The following is a 21,038-nucleotide window of genomic DNA, read 5'->3' on the forward strand; positions in this document are numbered from 1 at the left end:
ATTCCTGTATTTCCTGCAATTCCAGTAACCTATGGGAAAGTGGGAGGGGCAACTGAACTCTACTGAATTCTCCTGTGATGTCCAGATGCCCAGTGGTACATTTTAGGCTATGTCCCCACCACATAAGTATGAGCTAATTTCAAGTGTATAATTTGTGATGAGTTGCATTTTATATATTCTCAATACAACAATATCATTTTAAGATTTGTCATGAAATAGAGTATTAGTAATTGTTAGGAAAAAAGACTATATTTTATTAATCTTGCAAATGCTATATTTCTTAATGACATGGGAAAGAAAATGCCTATTGCTGTAATTTCACATTCACAGTTTTAATTGCATAATGACAAATACACCTATGTTATATATTTTTACTTAGATAAAATAATCTTTGTAAATTCTCACTGTAAACAAATGCCTTGTTTGTACTCTTAGAATTTAAACCACACTGCTCCACAGAACCTACTTTATTTGCAAGTTTTATTTAATAGAATACAATATTTTGAGTGAGAGAATATGTAAATAAATCAGTCTTCCAAAAAAAACTAAGTCACCTTTGTGAAAGTCTCACTAACAATACAACTTGTTTTAAATTACATTTTTGTTTAAAAATAAATGCAGTATACTGACAATCACATTCTTTTTTATTTTAACTATTATGATTCATTCATTTTTTATGGTCCAGTTGTTATTGCCCTTTCAGTCCAACCTCTGACTTCCTCATCCTGTTCCTCATCCCCTATCTCCAAGAGGAAATTTTAAAATATGGTTTTCATGTACATAGAATGATAGACAACTGCAATTGCAAGACCTCTGAATTGGGGAAGTCCCTCACTCAAGTACCGGGAAAATGAAAAGCCAAGAACTCAGGGAGAGCTTATCTTGATGCAATCAGACAGTGGTTTATTCAGGAGACCAGAGATCTGGGGATGACACATATCTCATGCAGGAGATAGAGGAGTTGACCCTGAACTCAAATGGGGAAAGGTATTTATAGTGAAAATCACATAAGCAGTTAGCAATAGGCATGTAACAATTTCATTGGTTTATTCAAATTGGCACACTCTGTCTATTTTGGACATGGTTTAACTCTAGGCCACCCTATTTTGGGGCATGCCGACCTTCGTACTAAGTTTTCTCAGAATAGTAGAGCCAAAACTTATGGAGCCCAGATGGTCTGCGGTTGGGCCATTTCTTAGAACATGCAATTTTGTTCTTAGCCTTGATACATACTTGTCCTCAAGGCACGGTTAGTGGGCCCAACTTAAAATTTTAACTCTTTCACAATGACAATAGAAAAAGCTCAGAGTCCCTGTCCACATGTTTTTACTGTGTTTAAGGCTTACTTTTATCTCCTATTAAAGAAATTACAAGTAAATAATATCTTTTGTTTAATTTTATTATCTTGAGATACTAAAACAATTTCATAAAATTTGAATTATTACACATCCAAATACACTTGTAAACGGGATGCAAAAAAAAAAAAAAAAAAAAAAAAAAAACCTGAAAAAACACTTAGAGGTATCCTGAGAGTCAAGGGTTACTGTGATGCTGCTGATGTCAATTGCATTTTGAAATGTTTCAAATATGAACTAATCTCTATATCTAAAGCTGCATATATTTAAGCAAATGATCCTAATTGCAAAGTTAAATAATTTTTTCTACTAGACCGCATAAAAAATTATTGAAAGTCTATTTTTAAAAAAGAGAAATTTATTCATTAACTACACAAAATAATAGATCCTGGCACATCATATGATAAAATTTGATTCAACTTTTGAGGATAGTTAGGAAAATGCAATTAAAATATAAAAGAAAATTTGTTTTTAATTACATTTATACTTAAAACCTCATTAAAGAATTTCCCTGGTTACTTTCGAAACACAGAATAACATCTAAATTACATATTTTACTCCTTTTTTTAAACTTTATTTTAAAAAACAAAGAAAAAAGAAAAAAAATTTTAAATTTTTTGCATAACTACACAAATACAATTGTGTCAGTGCTGGGTTTTTTTTTTTTTTTTTTTTTTCTTCTTTTTAAGGTTTGATACTCTGCATTAAGGTCTCATTAATTACAATGAGCAAAAAGTAAATGTAAAACAGGAATTAACCCGGATTTAGTCAACATTTTCTTGGTGTGTAGGGATTGAGCATGACAGTTTTTTTTGTTTGTTTGTTTGTTTTATTTTTTAGTTTTGTTTTCTTTTTTTCTAGAACTTCACACAGTCTATGAGTTGTATCTGTGGCAGTCCAAGCCTCTGGAGTTAGCATCGCACTATCAGTGGCTGCATATTATGTCTGTTCTTTTGTGACTGGATTATCACACTCAGGATGATATTCTCTAGATGCAACAATTTTCTTAAGAATTTTGTTAAGTCATTGTTTCCGATGGCTGAGTAGTATCCATTGTATAAATGTACCACAATTTTTGTTTCCATTCTTCTACTAAAGGACATCTGGGTACTTTCCAGCTTCTGGCTATTATAAATAGAGCTGCTATGAACATTGTGGTGCATGTATCTTGGTTTTATATTGGAGTGTCTCTGGGGAATATGCCCAGAAGTGGAAGAGCTGGATCTTCAGGTAGTACTATGTCCATTTTTCTGAGGAATCACCAGACTGATTTCCTGAGTGGTTGTATCAGTTTACAACCCCAACAACAGTGGAGAAGTGTTACTCTTTATCTGCAATCTCGCCAGTGTCTGCTGTCATCTGAGTTTTGGATCTTGGCCAATCTGACTGGTGTAAGGTGGAATCTCAGGGTTGTTTTGATTTGCATTTCCCTGATGGCTAAGGATGTTGCACACTTCCTTAGATGTTTCTCAGCCCTTCAATATTCCTTAAGTGAGAACGTGTTGTTTAGCTGTGTACCCCATTTTTAAATAGGGTTGTTTGATTGTCTGGTGCCGAGATTTCGAGTTCTTTGTATACCTTGGATATTAGGCCTCTATCTGATGTGGAGTTGGTAAAGATCTTTTCCTATTCTGTTGGATGCCATTTTGTTTTCTTAACAGTGTCCTTGGACTTACAGAAATTTTGCAATCTCATTAAGTTCCATTTGTTAATCTTTGACCTTAGAACTTGAGCCATTGTTGTTTTGTTCAAAAAATTTTCTCCTGTGCCTATGTGTTCTAAGGTTTTTCCTACTTTCTCATCTAATAGTTTCAGTGTATCTGGTTCACTGTGGAGATCGTTGATCCACTTACACTTGAGATTTGTCCAAGGAGATAAGAAAGGGTCTATTTTCATTCTTTTGCAAGCTGAGTGCCAGTTGGACCAGCACCATTTGTTCAAGAGGCTGTCTTTTTTCCATTGAATGTTTACGACTCTTTTGTCAAAAATCAGGTGACCATATACGTGAGGGCTCATTTCTGGATCTTCTATTCTATTCCATTGATCCACATGCCTATTTCTGTACCAGTACCATGCAGTTTTCAGCAAATTGCCTTGTAATATAGCTTGAGGTCAGGGATAGTGATTCCCGCAGATGTTTTCTTGTTGTTGAGGATAGATTTCATTATTCTAGGTCTTTTGTTATTCTAGATTAAATTGCATATTGATCTTTCCAACTTAATGAAGAACTGGGTGGGAATTTTGATGGGGATTGCATTGAATCTTTAGATTGGTGTTGGTAGGATGGACCTTTTTAAAATGTTGATCCTTCCAATCCATGAGCATGGGAGATCTTTCCATTTTCTGAATCTTCCTGGATTTCCTTCTTTAGAGGTTTGAAGTTCTTGTAATACAGGTCCTTTACTTGCTTAGTTAGAGTCACACCAAGATATTTCATAGATTTTGTGACTATTGTTGTAAGGAAAAGATGACGGGGCACCAATGAAAGGAAAAGTCACAGGGCACCAATGTTGTGAAAGGATAAGGATCCGAGTCACGGCACCAATGTTAGGGGAAGGATGAAGAGAGTGGGGGGCATATGGCCCATGGAGGCGAGGCCTGAGGGCAAGGGAGATGCCTCTGAGGGGTCCATGTTGGGAATCCCTTTCCTGAGGGACCAGCCACACAACAGTATTGTACGGAATAGAGTTTATTCAGGTCATGGGAGAGTTAAGAGGGTGGTAGAGGCAGAGAGAGAGAAGTAGAGGAGTAGAGGCCGGCCATGAGCACGTGGGAGATAGGGGGAAAGGGAAATGGGAGAGCAAGGCTGCAAGAGCACAAGGGCAGGAGAGGCCAAGAGAGAGAGAAGGGGTCAAGCAGCTCCTTTTATAGTGTCAGGTCACTGGGGCGGAGCATACCTGGCCACTGCTGGGTAATTGATGGGTGGGGTATACCTGGCTGTTGCAAGGTAACTCAGGGGTGGGGTTTACAGAATTCCAACAATTGTGAAGGGTATCTTTTCCCTAATTTCTTTCTCCACATGTTTGTCCTTTGAATATAGGGTGGCTACTGATTTGTTTGAGTTAATTTTGTATCTAGCCACTTTGCTGAACTTCTTTATCAGTTGTAGGAGTTCTTTAGTGGAATTTGTGGGGTCACTTAAGTAAACTATCATGTTATCTGCAAAGAGTGATGTTTTTACTTCTTCCTCTCCGATTTGTATCCCTTTAATCTCCATTTGTTGTCTAATTGCTCCAGTCAGGAATTTCAGTACTATGTTGAGTAGGTAGGGGGAGAGTGGGCAGCCTGGTGGAGTCCCTGACTTTAGTGGGATTGCTTCAAATTTCCCATAGTTAAGTTTGATGTTGGCTGTTGGTTTGCTGTACATTGCTTTTATTATGTTTAGGTATGGACATTGGATTCCTATCCTTTCCAGGACTTTTAACAAGAAAGGGTGTTGAATTTTGTCAAATGCTTTCTCAGCAACTAGTGAGATGACCATGTGAATTTGTCCTTTGAGTTTGTTTATATGGTAGATTACATTGCTGGATTTCCTTATATTAAACCATCCCTGCATCCTAGAGATGAAGCCTACTTGGTCATAGTGAATAATCATTTTGATGTGTTCTTGGATTTGGTTTGCAAGGATTTTGTTGAGTATTTTTGTATCAATATTCATAAGTGAGATTGGTCTGAAGTTCTCTTTCCTTTGTAGGGTCTTTGTGTGGTTTAGGAACGAGGGTTATTGTAGCCTCCAAAAATAAGTTAGGTAATATTCCATCTGATGCTATCTTGTGGAATAGTTTGGAGAGTATTGATGTTATGTCTGCAATAAATGTCTGATAAAATTCTGCACTGAACCTTTCTGGACTTGGCCTTTTTTTGGTAGGGAGGCTTTTGAAGACTTTTTCTATTTCTTTAGGTTTTATGGGATTATTTAGATGGTTTACCTGGTCCTGGTTTAACTTTAGGATCTTGTATATTACTAGGAATACATCCATTTCCTCCAGATTTTGCAACTTTGTGGGGTATAGGCTTTTTGTAGTAGGATCTGATGATTTCTTGAGCTTCCTCAGTTTCAGTTATTATGTCTCCAGTTTCCTTTCTGATTTTGTTAATTTTTATACTCTCTCTTTTCCCTCTAGTTAGTCTGGCTAGGTGTTTATCAATCTTGTTGATTTTGTCAAAGAACCAGCTCTTGTTTTTGTTGATTCTTTCAATGGTTCTTTTTGTTTCTATTTGGTCTATTTCTGCCCTATGTTTGATTATTTCTTACAGTCTATTCCTCTTGGGTGTATCTGCTTCATTTTGTTCCAGAGCTTTTAGCTGTGCTGCCAAGTTGCTGATGTATGCTCTCTTCAGTTTCTTTTTGGAAGAACTCAGGGCTATGAGTTTTCCTCTCAGTACTGCTTTTATTGCATCACATAGGTTTGGGTATGTTGTGTTTTCGTTTTCATTAAATTCTAGAAAATCCTTATTTTTTTTCTTTATTTTTTATGTGACACTGCTATCATTTAGAGAGTGTTGTTTAGTTTCCATGTGTATGTGGGCTTTTTATTTTCTTTGTTGTTGTTAAAGACCAGCCTTAGACCACGGTGATCTGAGAGGATGCATGGAAGAACTTCAATCTTCTTATATCAATTGAGGCTCGTTGTGTGTCCAATTATGTGGTCAATTTTCGAGAAGGTGCCCTGGGGTGCTGAGAAGAAGGTGTATTCTTTTACTTTAGGATGATATGTTCTGTATATATCTATTAATTCCAGTTGTTTCATAGTCTCTGCTAGTTTTACAGTGTCCTTGTTCAGTTTCTGTTTCCATGATCTGTCCATTGGAGAGAGTGGGGTATTAAAGTCTCCCACTATTATTGTGTGGGGTAAAATGTATTTTTCAGCTTTAGTATGTTTTCTTTTATGAAAGTGGGTACTTTTGTATTTGGAGCATATATGTTAAGGATTGAGAGTTCCTCCTGAGAAAATTTCCTTGTAATGAGTATAAAGTGTCCTTTCTTATCTTTTGTGATAACTTTTGCTTTGAAATTACTTCATTCAATATTAGAATCACCACTCCAACTTGCATTTTGGGACTGTTTCTTCGAAGTTTTTTTCTCAAGCTTTTATTCTGAGATAGTGTCTGTCTTTGTCTCTGAGATGTGTTTCCTGTATGCAGTAATATGCTGGATTTTGTTTATGTATCAAGTATGATAGCCTATTTTTCTTTTTTGGGGAGTTGAGTCCATTTATGTTAATAGATATCAAGGAATAGTGGTTGCTGTTTCCTGCTATTATTGCTTTTGTATGTTGAGTTGTGTCTGTGTCTCTTTATTCTTTTGGTTTTCTTGCTTAGGAGTTTTCTTGTTTTTACTAGGATGTAGTTACCCTCATTGTTTTGGGTTTTCCACATATAATTCATTGTAGTGCTGGGTTTGGGGTCAGATATTGTGTAAGTTTATATTTGTCTTGAAATATCTTCATCTCTCCATCTATGGTGATTGATAGTTTTGCTGGGTATAGCAGCTTGGGCTGGCACTTGTGCTCTCTTAGGGTGTGCATGATATCTGTCCAGGCTCTTCTAGCTTTCATAGTCTCTGTTGAGAAATCGGGTTTGATTCTGATTGGTCTGCCTTTATATGTTACTTGACCTTTTTCCCTTACTGCTTTTAGTATTCTTTATTTGCTTTGGGCACTTAGTGTTTTGACTATTATGTGTCAAGAGGAATTTCTTTTCTAGTCCAACCTATTTGGTGTTGTGAAGGCTTCTTTTGTGCTCATGGTCATCTCATTCTTAAGTTCAGGGAAGTTTTCTTCTATAATTTTGTTGAATATATTTACTGTGCCTCTTAGTTGATATTCTTCTCCCTCTTCTATTCCTATTATACTTAGGTTTGGTCTTCTCATTGTGTCCTGTATCTCTTGGACATTTTGGTTTAGGAGTTTTTTCATTTTTCCATCTTCTCTGGCTGTTTTGTCTATGTTTACAATGTTGTCTACTGCTCATAGATTCTCTCTTCCATCTCTTGTAATCTATTGGAAATGCTTGCTTCTGTGACTCCTTATTTCTTTTTTAGGTGTTCTACCTTTAAGGTTATCTCTTTTAGTGTTTTCTTTATTGTGTCAATTTCTGTTTTAAATTCCTTCTTCCATTCCTTCATCTCTTTGGTTCTGTTTTCCTCTAGTTCTTTGAGTTCTTTGAGTGATTTTCTTCTTTTCTCTTTAAAAGCTTCTGATTTTTTTTTGTTTTTGTTTTTTGCTTTTTCTCCCGTTCTTGTTTATTGATCTCTATCATAGTCATGAGGTATAATTTTAGGTCTGCGTCTTCTTTTTCTGGAATGTTTTGCATTCGAATATTTGCTGTGATTGGAGAGCTTGGTACTGGTGTTGCCAGGTTGTCTTGGTTTCCTTGGGATATGCTCTTTTGCTTTCCTCTTGCCATCTTGTTGTCAGTGATATGTTCTTGCCTTTCCCTTGTACATGGTCTGTGTCCCTGGATCTCCACTGGTCCAGGTAGTGAATGGTCCAAGCCCTGTTCTGTGCCCCAAAGCCGTCGGTTGGGAACAGAGTTCCCACTGCTGGGTTCCTCTATATTTTACTCTTAATTAATACATATTAGATGAGAAATAATTTACCTTTACCTAAAACCATTACTGATTTCCATTATCTCTTGGGTCTCCTATAGTTGAGGTTATATGTTATATGAGTTGGGTAGTCTAAAGTAATAAAATTTATAAGACACACCTCACTTTGACTATTTAGGAAGGACATTAATTTGAATGACTTACAGGCTAGGAACTAGGTAACCCAACAGTAGTAGCCCATGAATGGAAGGTCTAAAGATCTTTTAATTCTTTAGTTCATGATGCTGGAAAGCAGGCAAAGACAACCACTTCCTTCTGCAAGGTCCTTTATATGTGCATCTATAAGAACCTATGACCTAGATCAAAAGAGTTGACTCAATGTTATATCTTTCTACCTCTAAGACACACATTAAAACCAGAGCTTCCCACCACAACAAATGACTAAGTAAAAATCCTACAGGGATGGGCCCAGTTATTTTTGGATTTTAGTGAATCCCAAACGTAGTCAAGTTGACAACCAAGAATAGCCATTGCATACTTACTTAGAGTAACTCATTTATCTCACCTTCAACCTGACAAAAAGTATCATTAAAGTTTTACTGTAGACAATGCACTGTATTATGTAAGGTATTACATGTTAATAAGCTAAGATCATGGCCTTCAAACATATGTGTAGTGGGCAAAATAAAACACAAATAACTAAAGAACAATAAAAAGTGATTACAGTATTTAGAGATCTATAAAGTAACTACTATCACGCACATAATAAGAGTTTAATTTTAATCTGTTAAAGAAATGTGTGGGAGTACATGATCTCAGTATTAGTGTTTATCTTATAACAGTGTGGAGTCAAGGAGGCATGAACATATATTTCAATTTTATTTTATTTATTTAACATGTATATCATTTTTATTTATTTTTTATTTTTTTAACTTTATTTTTTTAAAAAGAACAAAGATAAAAGAACAAATTTTAAGCATTTTTGCATAAATGTATACAAATACATTTTTGTCAGTGCTTGGCTTTTTTTTTTTTTTTTAAGGTTTGATAATCTGTATTAAGGTCAGTCACAAAAGAACAGACATAATATGCAGTCACTGATAATGGGATACTAACCCCAGAAAGATTCGACTACACTAGAAACAACTCACAGACTGTGTGAAGTTCAGGAAAAAAAAAAATTATTCTCAATCCTTACACACCAAAAATACTTTGACTAATTCTGGGTTGCATCCTGTTTTACATGTACCTTTTGCTTATTGTAACTAGTAAGACCTTAATGCAAACTATCAATCTTATATTTTAAATCTTTAACAACATTCTGCATTATGGAAATAAATGTGGGTCATGAACAATAACCAGCAGTCTTGAAAACATAGCTTCACATGGCTGTCATATGTCAATTTTCTAGAATGACATGTTTAAATATTTGTTTACTTCAAATATGAGCCAATGACAGAAGCCTTGAACAATTTTTATATTGTTTTTATTGGATAACCATAAGAACAATTTCAACAAAGTGAACCTTAACAACCCGTTGAATTTGTGGACATTACTCAGAAGACAATGAATAACTTGAGGAAAGTTGTACTAGCAAAAGATCCAGACAGTATTGCCATACCAAGCTACGTTTCAAAAATGTAAAAAAGGCTAGAAATGTTTAGTGTAAACAATAATAATAGTCTTGTTGAGATTCCTAAAGAAATGATCAGAAAGAAGAATGAGGTTCTTCTAAAGACATATAAACCTTGAGGCTGGTTTATTGTCGCTTTTAAGCACGCATCGAGTGACCCATGGCTCCAGTTGCATATGCAGCAGAGAATAGCAGTTTCTGGCATCAGTGTGAGAAGAGGCCTCTGGTCCAGGGAGGGCACATTTTCTCAATGTAGTGAAAAACCAAGGCACTGATGTAGAGAAGCTGATTGGGAGCATGTGTACCTTTTTGAGGACAAGTAGAGGGAGAGGGAGAATGGGAGTGGGGTGGGCAAGAGGAATAACATTTCAAATGTAAATACAGAAATAAAAAGAAAAATACACCCAACTCCAAGAGAAGGAATAAGTTATCAGTCTTAATAATCATAACACAATCATTCCATATACTACTTAGAGCACTGAATACCATGCACCAACCTTAACCTTGAGAGCCAGATAACACATCCACCTATCTACTAGCACCTACTTTCTGCATGGATAGAAGCTCCAAGATCATTGGCAGAAACCATCTGGGTACCACTGTATTCTCAGGAACACCTCATCAACTCTTAACTTGCTTTTAGACTGGATATCGTACATGTCTGCCCTAATTTTAACATCTGACAAAATCTGACACCAAACGACTTACTGAGATGTAGATTATGGATGCTGTGAAGGTCAAGACCATGGTGTGAGCTTCTGTTCATACCTGCTGGTGCATCACAGCCTTATTGTGCACCACATATGACACAGAAAGACACATGGTGAGAAACATTGAGACCCCATTTCACATCAGCTCTTACTCATCTTAAAAGGCACTAATACTTTCAGAAGGAGGTCTAGACTTTCATGGCACAACCTGACCTACCAAGTACCTTCAATATGAATTTAAAGATAAATTTTTAGGAGGTACAATTAAAAGTATTGCAGTGCCTTATATAATCACTTACTATGTTACCATATTAGTGCATGTGCTGCCTGATTTTGTGTGTCAATGTCACACAAGCTGAAGTTATCACAGAGAAAGGAACCTCAGTTGAGTAAATGCCTCCATGAGATCCAGCTGTATGGCATTTTCTCAAGGAGTGATCAAGGGGGGAGTGTCCGGTCCATTGTTGCTGGTGCCATCCCTGGACTGGTAGACCTGGGTTCTATAAGAAAACAAGCTGAGCAAGGCTGGGGAAGCAGGCCATTAAGCAGTAACTACCATGACCTCTGGATCAGTTCCTGTCTTCCTGTGTGAGCTCCTGTCCTGACATCCTTTGGTGATGAACAGCAATGTGGAAGTGTAAGCTGAATAAACCATTTCCTAACCCCCCCAAAAAAATAGAAAGATTTATCATCTCCTTGCAATCCCTTCACAGTGTATATTAATTATACTGATATGTTTTCTTCCTATGTAACAGAAGAATTCATTCAGTTACTTCAGTGAGGGGCTCTTGAATCATGTTCCTACAAGTACTACTGTGTTTCTTTTAACCTCAAAGAAGTATATTTTACATGGTAAAAATTCATTACCTTCAACTAAATATAAGAAATCATAAAAATATACTGAAGTAGGATATTTGTATGAAATAAAAACGTAAAGGTAAATCTAATTATTTTCAAGGGGTACAGTATATGTACGTGGAGAATATGAGAAGATGCTCATCAAGAAAAGATGCTTAGTCATACTTCAGGTGAACTAACTAGAGAATTTCATCAAAACAAATTATACACATGTCTAAGTGAAAAAAAAAACACTGGTGAGCTGACATATGTCAATTTGTACAGGGTTAAATACTTCAGCTCACATTACTTGAGCCTCTATATAATACACTACTTTCTTACATCTAATTTCTACAAATTTAATTTCAAAATATGCTTCTTATGATCATTAATCAGAAGTATTTGATAGTTCCACACTATAGAAAGCAACAATAATGGTAGAAGTGAATAAACTCTTTTATGACATAATGTTCTAATTTCCTTCATCTTCGGGCAAATTTACATTTTGCTATTCACAGGATTATAGTAATAGTAGGAATATAATATTAAAAACTAAAGGTGAAAAGTTGAAAATGAAGCAGGAGTTTTCTGGCAATTCCCCTATTTTACTATGCTAAGAAACATCTCAGTGGATTACTTCTGCAGGGAGAAGAAAACCCATTAAGGGAAAAACGATAATGAAGACAGAGGGATGAAAAGAAACAGGCAGGTAAAGAAAAATATTAGCCTTTTATTTGTTTTTGCCTACACTTCTTTTTTCCTGAATGTTGTTAATGTTCAAGGGAAGCCATGTAAATGTAAACAATAGGATGTTTTCAAGGCCTTTGGTGAGCACTTGAATTATGCATTCATATTTCTCCTTTGCATTTCAAAGATTATTTTTTAAAGTATTCAGTTCCATATTCTTTCCTAAAAGTGATGAATATTCTTTTCAGTTCAGAGTAGGAAGACAAAAAGTTTAGATAAACAAAGGAGTTAATTTAAATAAAATGATCTGCTTTAAGACTTTAAAAAAGCATGTGAACTCTCTAGACTTTAACATATACTGCATCCTAAGAGAATAATCAGAAAAAAATATAGTAGACAAACATTTTCAGTATATCTACTCTGTTGACAGCAGAGAAAATATTTCATGTTTTCATGGTAAAAATGGTGATGTCTATTTGTATCAGCTAAGAAATAGCTAATTCCAAAGTTTGAATTTAGATATTACCTTTAAAAGCTTGCACTCCCTTGTGAGTCTTCCTTTCCTTTGATTTTGATTTCTACTGTAATGTTGAATGTTAATCTGCAGCATATTAAGATATTATGTATTGTATTTTATTTCCTATACTGTCTGGTTCTTACAAAAATGGGCAGAATACAAGACTGGGTAACATACATTTGATAATTTTATTTTTTCTATTTATTGAAACTAGAGTATTTTTGACACAAAATTCTCTGATTATAGTTTCTTCTTCCTCTATTCCTCCTAATTTCTCTCTACTAACTCTTCCATCCAGATCCATCCTCTTTCTGTCTTTCATTAGAAAAGACCATAAAATAAAAGATTAGATAAAACAGACAGTATCACATCAGATTTGGACAAGACAAACAAACTGAAGGTAAAGGTCCTGAGATAATGCTCAAGAATAATAGACTGACACATTTGCACACTGGGAGTTCCATAATGACATAAAACTTGAAGCCATGGTATATTTACAGAGAACCTGGTGACAACACAGTGAGACACTCAAGTGGCCTCAGTCTATGTGAATTCATAGGAGATTTCCTCATACTGATTTAGATATCCTTGTTTACTTCATGTTCTCAATCCTATCTGAGTCTTTCTTTTTAAGATTTATTTTTTTATTTTATGTATATGAGTATGCTGTCACTGTATCAGAAGAGAATACTAGATCCCATTACAGATGTTTGTGAGCTACCATGTGGTTGCTGGGAATTGAATTCCTAACCTCTGGAAGAGCATCCAGTGTTCTTAACCTCAAAGCCATCTTTCTGCATCCCCTTTCTTGGTGTTTCTTGAGCCCTGAGGATATTAATAGCGAGGTCCCATGTACTACTGAGTATTCTGAGGTCTCTTATTTTTTGTATAACAATTGGCTTTATGTCTCTGTGCTTATTGTCATCCATAGTCAATGAAAACTTGTCCAATGATGGCTGAGCAAGACACCTATTCCTGAGCCAAAATATGATAGAATTTTTCTCACCACTTTTGCTTTTTAAAATTTCATTGTCATTGTCGTTTTAACTAATAGTGTATTTTATCCCTATGCTATCAGCTCTCTGATTATTGGTCACTCAATCAATGTCAGATATGAAGTCTATCTCTGAGACTGTGCCTTTGTTATATCAAATATTAGCTACGTACTCTCACAAGTTTCATGCTACCATTGGCCAAGACAAAATACTCTCTGTAGTATCTACATCATTGTAGATAAAAGGATAGTGGATAAATTGGCACTTACTTTTCTTCTTTGATAGCATCTACAGTATCTTCCTGTACCAATGACACTAGTATGTAAGTGTTGAGGTTTTATGTAATCAATTGCTTGCACCTTCCATAGTTAATATGTTGTGTTGCTTGTCTTCTCCAGGAAAGGTGCCTTGCTACCAGCTCTTGGAGAACAACATATTCTCTTAGCAATATTCTGGGTTGGTTAGAAATTCCCATTAGACCCTTTAGGCCAACACTCAATTTGATATTAAGAAGTGATAAAAATCTCTGTTCTCTCACACACAATCTCCCAGTCTTGTCGCCAATGCTGCAATAGAACACTGGCTACAGGCCCCCAATATTCACATCTTCTATGGATCTTACAGATCATCCCCTCCTAACTTTCCTACTCATCACTGTATCCAAACCACCACCTCCAGGTTACACTTAATAGATCCAGGATGCTTAGGTATTTAAAAAAGGGGTTCTAGGGAGGTCAGATGGATATCATGTGGCAGAGGTAATGTAGAATTTACAGAGGGACTGGGGATATGCAGGGATGAGAGAAACAATGGGAGATCAGGATCAACTGAGATGGGGTGAATGGAATGGGGTGAAATACTGTAGAAGAAAAGATTTTGCATATAGATGGCCAATGTCAGAGGCCATTTGGAAGCTGGTATGGAAAGCTAGTGTTGCTACAATGTTAATCAATTTGTGATAATGATACAATTGAGGAAATATAGTAATGGGGGATGCAAAGTCTCAACTTGCCCTCTCTAGTAGCCAGGTGAGGCTTCTCATGGCTGGACTAGATTGTATTAAATTTAGCAGCTGGCAACGGGCCTGCCATGGACATTTCCAAACAGCTCAGGCTGTTACTAAGAAAAATGTTTGTTCTCTCTAAATTGACAGTGGGCCCACACTGCCCAGGATGACACCCAGACAGCACACTGAATGTGAAGAAGTCCAGATCATACAAGCATATAGTCTTCACTACTACATTCTAGTCTTCTTAGTTTAGGAATTTACTCTGCAGGGTACTAATAGAGTAACATAAACCAAAACTCAACTATTGGTCTTTGACTTCAATCTGTCCTTGCTACAAAATACCTATGGCAGAGGTAGCACATACCTTCTGAGAGTAGCTAATCGATGTCTAATTATATGTAAAATCTTCTCCATGGTAAGGAAACCCATATCTGATACTGTATGAATAACCAGGAAACAACAACTAGATAACCCCCAGATCTAGGATCAAACCAAACACACACACACAAACGTACACACACAGACACACACACACACACACACACACACACACACACACATATATGACATAAAATGTGTGTATGTGTGTAGATGATGTTGATGTTGATGATGATGATGGTGATAATTAGATTAGGCTCAGTGGCATATGGGTACAGATGTTGAGACCTACAACCAGACAATATTAAAATTTAAAGTATGAAATGGAGATTTCCATCAAATCTCTCACCTCAAAGCTCAAGAAATCCCTTGAAACAGGGAATAATCACAGGTAGAAGGAATAGAGGTCAGTAGGAGAACAAGGTCTTCTGAGTCAGAAAAACAAGGTAAATATAAGATTCGAGATAAAGCAGCCAACACAGGGTGTGCAAGCATCAACAACACATCCTCTGTGTAGGTATTATAGATATTTGCTTAGTATTTTTATTGAGCTCCTGACTGTGAGACTGAGTAGATCTCTGACTCTTGTGCCTGCTCTTTGGATTCATCGACTCTTGTTGAGTTGCTGTGTCCAATTTTGATATGATAGTTTTAGCTTCATCTTACTATAGTTTACTTTGTTGTGTTTAGTTGTTATCTTTTACAATTTTGTTCTTTACTGATGAGGGACAGAAAAAAAACGTATCTGGGTAGGAACTGGGAAAAGAAGAGGGAGAAAACTGTGATGAGAATATTTTTCTATGTATTGAAAGAATCTATTGTTAATCAAAGGTAAATGTATATGTATATTATTTAAGGAATGGCTATTATCAAAGTCACGCTGGATAACAATTGTGTGACCAAGCATATTATGGAAAGGAAACTTTCACACAGTGCTGGCAGGAATTCAAACTAGAATAGACTTTATATAGAACAGTTTGGGGATATATAAAATAAATAGAACTTCCATTTGATATGTTGTCCTCACTACTGTATGTTTACCCAAAAGAAATAAGTCATGCATGCCTGAAATATGAATTCCCTTGTGTTCATAACAGCACTACTAATTGTATCCCAAAGTTGAAACAACACAAGTATTCCATCAGTTGATCAACAGATTTATTTAACCATGCAAGCATATCCATTGGTATAATAGTAACATGTAAAAAGAATGGATTTCTGCTGTTTGTGATGTTGCTATCATCCTAGGGCAAAGGAAATCAATCAAGTATAGAAAACCAAGCACCAGAGAACTGATGTGTAGAATCTAAAGAATTTATTTCAAGACAGTTGAAAATAGAACCCGGGGAGTAGCTCCAGAGAGTGAAGGTGAGTGGAGGAAAATTAAAGAAAAATAACCCTAAAAATATAAAGAAGGAAATATGAAATATAAAATACAAATTCTTTAGCCTATTTTTATATTAATATAACAGTGAGATTTAAAAGGAAAAAGCTATCAGTGGGAATTTCTGTTTCATTTCTTTGGTATTTCTAAATAGTGTTAAAATTTTCATTTAATCATTGTAGTCATTAATTATAGTTCAATTTATAATTTTCTTCTGCAAAGTTAACATATAAAAGCATTCTCACAATTCAAATTTCTATATGTTTGTTTTTGTTCTTCTTTGATAAGTTACAGTTCTTTTGATCTACTAATTTTTTTTAAAAGGGTGCCTGTCACATGCTGTGCTATGTGAGGAATATTAAATATACTTTTTACCAGAATATGCTGATATTGTCTTCAATGTCATGGATTTGAGAACTTAAATTTTATAATAAGTTCATTCAGATTCTCTTCATCCAAATTGCAAAAACCCACAGGCAATTCATATGACATCTCACATATGTCTAAGAGGTATAGGAAACAGAGAGAGTGCAGTCATATTACCTACTGGAAAGCAGAGAATTTCAAGCCCTCTATGTTAGTGTTATGCAAACTTTTATAGGTTCTGAGGGAGATAGTAATATGGACTGTGAATAGATAAAGGACAAGTGACACTGTGTGGGGGGCATATATGTCATTCTATTCACCCCATGCTCCCAAAGGATGTGCTGCAAATTAAACTGGGAAGACATTTTAGGGATGTCCATCCAGAGGAAGATATAACTGGGTTATTGTTTAAAGGCCAAATGTGACAGTTACTTCTTGGAGACCTTCTGTTTACTTGTACATAAAAAATAAATGATGATTTTTTTTTTAGGCTGTGAAATACTCTGACTCTGTTGAAACATATGAGAGCCTCATAACAGAATAAAACATGGAAGACAGAGCAGCTAGCATATGGAAACCAAATGCATACATGCTGGCTGTTTAGCTTCAAAGGTACAGCCAGGCAATCACACCAAGACAAGTTCTATCCACAACACAACATAAGACAAGGTTGTAAAGCCACTGGCCTTTAAACCCAGCCACTCTAGAGGCAAAATCTGCTAGATCGGGACTTCAGGCTTCTTCGGCATCAGCTACATCTGGGCTTCCCTGGGATACATTGGACCCTGTTTCAAAAATGTAAAAAAAAACTTATGATTAAAAAAAATAAGATATCCAATTTTGACAGAGACACAGTTTCTTGGTGTCATCTACAGCAATTTAGGAGTTTTCTTAATCTTTTACAGACATCTAACAAGGTGAAGACCTGATACGTTGGTCCTTGCCATTGAAATGAATCCAGAATGACCTAGTCTGAAACAGAGCTGGAGTTTATTAAAAATAATTTCCAGGGTAGATTTTTCAGACCAAGTGAAATAGTCTTGGGAGGAAAATAAGACTCCTAAAAGTGTGAGTTGGGCTTCTCACAAGATGAACAAGCCAAGTGTCCAACCATTAGATTCACATACAATTTTGATAGCTACAAAGTTACATTTTAAAGGGTTGCTTAGACTCTCAGTTTAAAAGTTATTTTAAGTAAATGATAAATATGGGAGTTTGTAGATAATGTGAGATTCAAGTCAGATGATGGCAAATCTGTTTCCACCAGGGATTCACTATAATATGACCTCATGGCTGTTTCTTAAGCAGCAGAGATATTTTATTTCTACCATGTGTGAAAACCTGAGAGGTGAGTTTGCCAAATGTCTTTTAAATCTATGAATGTAAGGAAAATGCCTGTATTGCAAATCTACTTTTGAGTTTGCAACACACTATTGCGTTAAATACAGCATCTGACTAGAGCAAGCTGTTTTGCTGACTGGCCAAATTATGCATACACTGGCAAATTTTACATCTTACTTGAAAATAAATTATTTAGTAATCCAGAATTGAAAAACCTGGTTTGGATGAAATAAAATCATCTTTTTCTTTTTAAAATCTGTGTCAGCACGTGCTGTAAAACTTCAGTGATATCGAAAAAATGTAAACCAGCGTACTAAAATTCTGATATTGTGTTAGAATATGGAGACATAATTAGGAAACGAAGAGGCACTTGTTATTATTTTCCTTTTAGTGTATTCTAATTAACACTATATTTTCTTTATACTCTGCAATTTGAGATGTTTGTCAGCAATTTTTTAAGACTCTACAATTTACTCATCTATTATTCAGATTTCAAGTGGTTCGCAACTGAAACTAAGATACAATAAGGAACATATAGAATTTAATAATGGTTCATAACTTGCTATAAAAAGTGTCAATTTTCTTTCCAGTTAATGAGCTTTGTGATTTTCTGTATCTACTACCGGCAGCTCCAATGCCAGCTTCCCCCTCCCCATAACCCAATCTGCTTAAGAGTAGCCAGACCATAGTGCATCAGACTGTACTGGATGGAGCAAGGCTTAGCCAGTGTGTTCGGGGAGTAAAGCAGAGTTTTCCACGGCACGGAGTCCACAAGTAAAGGACACACACACCTGGTAACAGCTTCAGAAAACTACTTCAGTTTATTAAGAAGGAAAAGGCATCTCTATACCCTGGGAAGGTGAGCAGGTTCTGTGGGGGGCAAGGCTTGTGTGGACATGTACAATTTGCCGGGACAGGGGTGTAGGAAGAGAGTTCATCTGTATGCTCAGGGTCTTGGAGTTCTAAGGGGAGGGACCTTATGAGGTCAACATGGAACAAGATCTGATACGTGTCAGAGTAGTACATTTTTACTAGGATAGATAGTGGGGCAGCCAACTTTCTGGCACCAGGTTGGGAAAGGAGGGAAGCAATGTCTGCTGTCATTTTATGAGGTGTAAAGAGTTGAAGGTCATCTGGGAAACCCCCACCCCACCCTGCTCCAGTCGCTTATCCTGGGCCATTGCAGTCTCACAACAGTGTATCATAATAACCTAGAGGATTTCTAAAACAAATTAACTTGAAAATAATTACATTTTTGCTGTAATTCTAGACCACTATTGAACATAGATTCTAACAGAAGCATTTTGAGCAAAATGGCAGACGTATAGTAAAACACAGCGGTAAGAGTATAAAATAAATCAAGTTTAGTCATGAAATCAAGGTTCCTAAAGCAGAAGAAATTGCAGCTTGTCATCCAATGATTACTAAGAGCTGAAAGTGTAACTCGGTTATTTGTGTCTTAGAAAGGAATCAGCCCCATATTTGATGCTTTTGGTAAGGTAAGCTGAATAGAATATTTATTATAGTAAATATGCAACTCACAGTAACATTTAAAGTAACTATAAGTTATATTCAAATAATAAAGTGGTTTATAATAAAAATTAAATGTTGAGCAAGATGTCTAAAATTCTATCATTTTGTATACTTTATCTTATTTACCATGAGAGCAGCTTTATGTGACACATCATCCCTACCATATATCGCACTGACATCTGTTAAACACACAAGGGTGCACATTATATCTTGTTTCAATTGTTTCTCTGACAGAAAATGCCATTGTAACACATTTCTTTATATTTTAATTGACTACATAAGGGTATCCTTAAAAATTTTATGAGAATTCAGGTTTTACTTATTTGTTTTAACTTGCAAGTCCTCAACACGTTGATAAGTATCCCATATTCTTAATTATGTTAATGAACAGACAGAAAACTGTAGATTAATGTGTGTATGCATATGTGTGTGCATGTGTGCACATGCCTGTGTGTAGCCAGTTTATTTTGTATGAATCTGATTTATTATTACTATGAGTATATTTTTAAATACATTTTGATTTATTGGGAGAAAGTCATACACTCATGCTTTAGCCTGGTTTTGAGCATGGGTCCTGCCTAATCAGCTGAGTATATACATGTACACCACTGATCCTCTGTCTTCTTTATGTAATACAAATGACATAGAAACTCAAGCAGGTGAAAGTATATCTCATCTTTTCAAAAGGCATAGCAAAAATTTCTCAGGTGTATTAGACATTCAACATTTTTATTTCATTCAAATTGCACACTTATAATTTTTCATAAATCCTATCTGTATAGATAATTTTCTCTCATTAAAATATTGATTAGTACCTATAATGTTCTTATATGAGAAAGCAAATACTACTAATTTCTTAATTAGTTCCTTATATACTTATATGCATCTGGGATTATCATAGGGAAAGAGTGTCTTCAAAAATATTTTGTTCTCAATAGGCTAATTTGATGTAAGATACATAAGAAATATGGATAACCACAAATATTTCTTTTTTTCCATGTTAAAATGTGCAGGGTAAAATTCTCTCTTCATGGCCAATAGACTATCTTCAAGTCTGTTGGTGAGGTGATTATGTGGATGTCACCCATACATATTCAATGTACAAACTGGAGACACTTGATATAAATAGATTAGCACCTTCTGATTACATCTAATCTATTAAAATGCAGATTCAAACTCTGAAACAGCAAGAGACTGCTATGGTAATCATGGTAGAGAGGTGTTCTAGGTTCATCTTGCTGTTTTTCATATTGGAAAATATGATGGAGTCCAGTCTACCATGGGGACTGATACTGGTCATACAGTCTAGTGTAGACTAAGAAAGGACCTGGTTAACTCATTAGAGGATATTTACATTCCTTGCCATTATTAATCCAAAGTAAAACAGATAATGAACACTTTGCATATATATTTGCGATCATCTTATTGTTTAAATGCATTGTCTCCTTTATAGACTCTTATAGCATGTTAGTTACTATTGTACCTTCCTAAGCCCTTAACTACTTCCATTAAACAGAGAATTGGTAGGAGGGAAAGAAAAATCCTCAAATCTGTATACTTTTAACATTGGGAAAATGCTGAGGACTTTAGGTATTAAATTTCTGAAATTCTGTTTCCACAGTCATGTTAATATTATACATTTTTATTTCCCCTGGTTTTTATGTGGGAACTTTTTTATACAGGAGGAGAAACTGAGTTTTCACAAGCTTTGATTTGATTATTTTCTCCCTTTTGTTCTGCTCA

This window comes from Micromys minutus (genome assembly GCF_963924665.1).
Source record: "Micromys minutus genome assembly, chromosome: 6".
Classification (NCBI taxonomy): Eukaryota; Metazoa; Chordata; class Mammalia; order Rodentia; family Muridae; genus Micromys; species Micromys minutus.